This window comes from Bactrocera latifrons, unplaced genomic scaffold (genome assembly GCF_001853355.1).
Source record: "Bactrocera latifrons isolate USDA-ARS-PBARC rearing strain unplaced genomic scaffold, ASM185335v1 scaffold_226, whole genome shotgun sequence".
Lineage (NCBI taxonomy): Eukaryota > Metazoa > Arthropoda > Insecta > Diptera > Tephritidae > Bactrocera > Bactrocera latifrons.
In genome coordinates this window covers 316958-324166 of record NW_017535808.1, presented here as the reverse complement: position 1 = coordinate 324166, position 7209 = coordinate 316958, and the positions used below count along the sequence as shown (strand labels likewise).

The following is a 7209-nucleotide window of genomic DNA, read 5'->3' as shown; positions in this document are numbered from 1 at the left end:
TTTGTATGGCAGCTATATAATATAGTGGTCCGATTTGGAAAATTCCTTGAAATATTTTGCGCGTCGTTTTTGGAAAATAATTCGTGCCAAATTTTGTGAAAATATCTCGTCAAAATAAAAAGTTTTCCATACAAGAACTTTATTTTGATCGTTCAGTTTGTATGGCAGCTATATACCATATTAGTCCGATCTAAAAAATGTTTGCGTCGTTGATAGCTTTGCTTTATATTTATAGCAAATATCGTCAACATATTTTGTCAAATATTCTTTTTCACGATTTCATAAGCATATTTTTGTATTATCAAGACCTGACATCCAAGCGAGTAAAAAATATCAAACAGAAGTTGTATTTTCCTTGTGTTCAAAATACTCTCAATATCAAAACACTGTTAAAAACTATTTTAGTTTTAAAATTACCGCTAAACTGTAGAATATACCCTTCACTAAAAAATAAATAAAATATGCGGTAAAAAAAGGATTTGAGCGCATCGAAAAAATATGTTTATAATAAAATGCCTGAAAGTATGTGAATATTACAAGTTTAAATAAAAAAATAATAAAAAAATATTTTAATTAATGGAAAGTGGCATTCAAAATGTTACTGTGGCTTACAAGTCATCATTACAAAAGAAGAAAATGTTAAATATTCTCAGCTGACCCCTTCCCGAGGATGTCGACTGGTAATATAGCACAGTATCACGATGTTGGGAGGCTCAAAAAGAGCCAGCGCAAAGACAGGGAGCTGACGCTAAGATATAAGCGGCAACCGGAGTCACAGTATGCAACCAAAATATGACCCTTAAGCAGGGAGGCTAGGCAGCTGCCAAAAGTGTTGTTGCTAGTAGTGCATCTACCAAGGAATGACCGACTTTAAAGATCGATAACACTGTGCAGGCAAGGTTTGTGGAGCAGCGTTGTGGAACCTATGAAGAGAGTGCAATATAGCTTGATGAATCCATTGATTGCGCAAAAGCAGTGCTGCTTAATATTAAGCTTGAAGAGGCTAAGTCATCGAAAACAAAAGGGATCGAAAGAAATATCACTATAGCACAAAGAAAATGGGTGCAAGCTGCTCTGACAAATATGGCATTAGAAGTGCTATTTAGCAAGCCAGGTCAGCCGCCGTTATTCACGGATGTCGGTTGGTACCGGAGCCAAATTATGATGACGCGCGATCGTTCCAGTTATATAAGGCCGAAATAGGCAAGGTTGGGCATGTTTACCTCTGGTTGAATATACCAACCTGAGCAAGGGCCGCTAGATATGAGCGATGAAGATTCCTCAACGCTTTCAAAGACCCTGCTCTTGATTTCGAACCACATTCAGGACGACCACAAACATCAACTGATAATAAACACTTCAATAAAATTTAACAATTTATTTGGAAAACAGCGCGACGTTAATGTTTATGAAACAAGGCTTTCCCACTACCAGGATGTCACGTAACGTATTAACACTAGCGATGAGTGCTGGATCTATACTTAATACCCAGAACAGATGTTCAACCGGCGAATAGCGTGGCATAGGTGAGCCGAGGCCGAAAAAACCACGTTAAAGCAGGTCAAAACTCGATGTCATGTTGAGAGTTTTTTTTGATTATTGAGTTGTGGTGCACTCTAAATTCCTTCCAATGAGCCAAACTGTCAAGAAAGAATAGTATTTGAGTTCTATGCGTCGTTTGCGCGAAGCTATTTGCAGAAAGAGGCCCGAATATGGGTCGAAAATTCTTGGTCTTTGCACCAAGATAATACACCGTCGCGTACTGTATTGATAATTCGTGAGTTTTTCCCAAATTGTCAGCCAATATCGTGCTGCAACGACCGTGTTGGCCTCATTTAGCTCCTTGCGACTTCTCAAATTCAAAAAACTTTTTTTGAGTTAATTGAAGACATTAAACGTGAGACGCTACGCGCGTTGAAGACTATTACGGCAAATTTATTTTAACAACTATTTCGAGGATTGAAAAAATGTTTGACACAGGTGTATTATGGAGGATTACTTGAACAGGATCAAAGGGGAATACTTTGAGGAAGACGACGTGGATTTTTTTTTTAGAATAACATAAGAATTTTAATATTATGAACAAGGTCTTACTACTTTTTGCTGATAATAGTATATTAAAACATAGTTTTATGCATATAAAAGACTGAACTAAATCAATACTAAATCTCAAAAGGTTTGGAAATAAAGCTTTCAAAAAAAATATAAAAACAGCAAAAATGCATTTAAAAACAAAAACAAAAATATTAAAAAAATTAAGTCCCATAAAAGCCGTATGTTGCATGGAAAAGTATTAACGGTAAATATTTATTAAAAAATATATGAACAATTTTTGTCGTCACATATTTTATGCGCGCTTTGTTGGCAATAATTCTGCCACAGCAGCACAGCTGAGCTGCGCTTGCATTTTACATTAGTTGATGCTGCCATATTTTTCATATATTTCAGCGACATTTAGCTGGTTGCAAGCCAAATTCGGCGAACACACACGTAACGAAAATGGCTAATGCTGACATGCAATGCATGGCCAATATTGGTTTATTGCTAACTAAACTAAACGAAGCTAGAATAAGGCAAAGACATGTGAATATGTATGTAAACACATGCATATATGCGCAGATGTATATATGTATATAACATTTCTTAGCGTATGTTTGAGCGTATTTCAAATTTAGTATTTCTATGTGTATGTAAGTACGTAGGCGCTTGCCAGCTCGCAATCATTTGGCCATGCTGCCAGCATAAGTCTGGTGGCAGCTGCAGCTGCACCTAAAAATATGCTTTATTTTATATTGCTCGACATAATTTGTTGGCGCAGTCATTCATTTGCTGCTTTAAAGCGCGGTTTTTATTTTTTACAATTTTTCCCGCTGCACATTGCAAGTTTGTGCGCGTTTACTTTGTATGCCCTTTTATATGTATGTATGTGTGTGTTTGTGTGAGTTTGCGTGTATTTGTGCCCTATAACCTTTTCGTTGCTGCATAATTTCTGCTGCAGCTGCTTAGTTATTACTGTTCACCACTACACACACACATACACACAAGTGGCATTTGGTCCAGCCAAGCGTTGCTTGCATTTTTATTGCCTTTGGCAACACTCTAAGTGTATTAAAATTGCAAGAAATATCGCAAATCGAAAAGATTGCATATACAATCAGTAGCAGCATAAACCCAGAAAGAAAGTTTGAAAAATATCGGACTTGCATGAAGTTGCCATACCATATTATTACTACTTTTTGTTCTTGCATTTTATAGCGGTTATGCTTGGTACTCACCTGCAACTGCTGTTTTTGCTGCTGTGTGTTATTGTTGTTTTATCCGTATTTTTCCGCTGCTTTGCTGCGCACTCCTTCGCTGCTTTTTGCTACCCTAAATAGTCTGTTCAAAGTTTGATATGAATTCGTTGCGCTGATTTTCCCACAGCTGTTGGATTTCTTTTACTTTCGAATTGCAATCGCGCGCGTTTAGCTGCAAGCTGTAATGAATTCATAGAAAGATGAAAATGAAAATGCATGCATAGCAAATCGCTTAGAATGTTGTGATTAAATTCGCTTTGTTTAGTTTTCATTTGCTAAGGAAAATGTAATTATCTTTCGATGAGTAATTGAATTGTCGAGAAAATTAATTATTATGTAATTAAAAAGTTTGAAAAAGTATTAGATTAAATAATTGCCGAAGAAAAATATTGAAAAAAAAAATATTGAAACAATAAAAAAATAGTTTCTGAGTGAAAAGTGAGAAATAATGCTATTTTTGTAGCATACTTTTGAGCGGCGATACTGAAAATACTTTTCTATTGCATTGAAAACTATTTGTAATTGAAAAGTTTGAAAAAATATAGTATTAAGTAATTGCAGAAACAAGTTAGTGAACAAAAAATCTTTAAATCATAGCAAAATATAGTTTCTGAATGAAAATTAATGAAAAAAAGTTGTTGCATACTTTTGAGCGACACTACTGAAACAACTTGTCTATTGAATATTGAACCATTGAAAATATTGAAATTATAGTGAGAGATAGTTGCTGATTGAAAATTTAGAAATTATGCAATTTTTTTAGCATACTTTTGAGCGCCTCGACAAAAACTGCTCTATTGAATTGAAAATTATTATGTAATTGAAAAGTTTGAAAAAATGTTGGATTAAATAATTGAAAAAACAATATTGAACAAAAAATTATAGTAAAAGAAATAGTTTCTGAATAAAAATTAAAAAAAAAGTTGTTGCATACTTTTGAGCGACGCTACTGAAACAACTTGTCTATTGATTATTGAACCATTGAAAATATTGAAATTATAGTAAGAGATAGTTGCTGAATGAAAATTAAGAAATCATTTTAATTTTTTAAAATTAAATTATTCTTGTAGCATACTTTTAGTTGCCTCAACCAAAATACTTTCTATTTGAATATTGATAAAAAAAAGTATTGATAATAGTAAAATATAGTTTCGGAATGAAAATTTCTCATTGTACGCAATTTTTGTAGCATACTTTTAGGCGCGCCGTTACTGAAAGTACTGTTCTATAATATGTAAGCAATTTGTTGTAGTTGCTTAATCTTGCTGACTTTTAACACCACATTGTATGTGTGTTAAGTAAATATTTCGCGAAATTTTGTATTGCTTGGCTTATTAAGTGCTGTATTTCTGGCAAAAAATATTATATCTAAACAATCAGTTGTTCGGCAGCTATATGTTATAGCCAATCGTTTTCAATGGCTTTGGTTGTCAACGTTATCATATAAAAAGATAATAACTCAAGAAATTGCATGGTTTTACCTCTAAAATTTAGCAAGTTAAAGCACAATTTTGCATATTTGGATAATCGGTTGTATGGCAACTATAATTTATAGTCAACCGATTGGAATAATTTTTGATATTTTCCTTGTGGATATAATAATAAAGCAAGTTACAAAAAATATTATGTTTTCAGCTTCAAACAATTTTACGTCGTAAGCTTTTCAATTAACGAAGTTATAAGACCATTCTTCATATCTGAATAATTGGTTGTATTTAACCAATTTGAATAATTTTTAGTACCTCTTTACATATCCGTCTCCAGAGACGTAAAACAACGTATCATAAAAAAAATCGAAATTATGTATATAATAAACATCATAAAATTTTAAGCTTGCGCTGTCAGATATAACAATTTGATAAACAAAGCTCAAAATTTTTTTATAATATGAGTGGTTTGTATTACATCGTTTTTGCTTAGCCTACAGCCCTACATCTAGGGTTAACGGTGCAAAAAATAAACAACTAAATGCGGCTAGTAACATCAACTTTCTAAGGTGAAAATAATAAACATTCCTAAACTGTATATTTAAGCCCTGAAATCATACCTTGATGAGTGCTTTCGAAACCACAAAAAGCTATAACTTAACACTTGATATTATAAAAGGCAATCAGTGTCACATTTAAAAACAGCGCTGTCAAGCAAAGTATGTGTTTCACATATGCAAAACTGCCGAAACCCTTTTTTTATTATACAGCGCCTAAAGATATGCAGCACTTGCTGACGTTTAAAGCTATAATTTCATATATGAAATTCCTCAACTTCCGTTTATGGCTGTAGTAAGTAGCTAAGCGTCAGTTGTCAGCTGTCAAGTGTTTGCAAAGTAAAGCGAAAGATTTAATGCCCATTTATGCGCCTACAAGTATACAAATAACAATGTGTCTAATATTAAAATAGACAGACTTAATGCGTTGTGGCTCAACGGTGAAAATATTGCGACAGAGTTGGAAAAAATATATACAAACAAGCATACATACATACATGAAAATTATATAGAGATTATATGAAGTATGTAGCATAGAAATTGTTAAATAAAAGTGTAAAAGTACGTGTGCATATTATGTAAATGTAAACTTATGGTTGAGAATATCTATACTATATGTATATACGCTGCTGTGGTTGGATTTTTGAGTATGTTGCAGAATTACACATACACACATACACTTTTATATATACAAAGGAATTACTGTCAAAGTGCCACTTTGCGTCTTGTACGAGCTGACATAATCCCGAATAATCCACGTAGACGCACGTAGGTTCATGATGCTTATATTGTGTGTACTTAAATAATATGATATATATAAATATACTCGTAGTACTCGAGAATATAAACGTGTCCTACATTCAAAAGTGCAATATTTATGGCTGAAACTAGATCTAGGGCAGTAGGTAACTAAACAGAAAACTTGAAAGCTACTTCCGCAAATATTAAAAAAAAACAGGTGCAAATAAAAGGTTAGTAAATTCAGATCCTCACTACAAGTTGAAGGGTTCGAAAAATGCAAAATTTTTCAGAGGTATTTAGGGGTTAAGGGACGTATTGATTCGATTCCACACATTCGTAGCACACAGACCCACTACTATTAAAAAAGAAATCTCACACTCTTTAACCGATATTTTGGTTAAAAAGTCAACTATAAATGCTGGATCCATATATTAAGAATAGTTTTGGCTCGATTTGGACAATTCTTGATCTTAAGGTGCCATAGTTATAAGAACTTTTTGTGCAAAGTTTATGCTTTTAGTTGTTTCATCGATGCTTTCGAACATAGTGGACTCCAGCCAAGGAAAGAGAAAGCTCCTAATGTCAACAATAATCAGCGTCCTATTATATGGAGCTGAGGTCTGGGCTGATATGTTTAAAAAGAAAAAACGACGTAAGGTCGTGGCCAAAGTGCATCAGCTTACCGAATAGTATCAGGCGATGCAATATTTGTTATAAGCGCTAATGTCCCAATGCCTCTGGCATATGTAAGGAAAACGCTGTTGAACCTAAAGAAAAAATTCTAAAATAACGAGAGCGCAATTGAACGAATAAAAAAAGACACGATACTGGCATGGCAATGAAGATGGAAGAATCAGAGTTACGTTAGATGGACGACCAGACTAATAAAAGTCCCAAACTTTTCTATAAATTCGAAGAAACTTTTACTTTTACACAACTCGGCTGTTATCCGGTCACGCTTATTTAAGAAAGCAACTACTCAGAATGCGAAAAGTCGAAGTGCCGTCATGCCTATAAAACGATGCGACAGAAGACGATGCTAAACAGACTTTCTTTGAACGTGAGCGATGGCAAAGAGAAAGCGCTAAAGTAGAACACCTAGTTGCCCAAATAAACTCGGACAACTTAATCAGCGTCATGCCAATGCATTTGGTTATTCAAAAATAATGAAAAATAATTTATATAATA

At 33.8% G+C, this 7209-nt stretch overlaps 1 protein-coding gene across 1 annotated transcript in view; it reads right to left on the bottom strand.

Annotated features, from left to right (window-relative positions):
• LOC108968701 overlaps positions 1 to 7209 on the bottom strand; it is a 172707-nt gene that overhangs the window by 82393 nt on the left and 83105 nt on the right. Inside the window, exon 2 of the mRNA XM_018932876.1 lies at positions 3276 to 3475. The gene's annotated coding sequence lies outside the window, so the exon portion shown is untranslated. The remainder of the gene's footprint in view (positions 1 to 3275; positions 3476 to 7209) is intronic.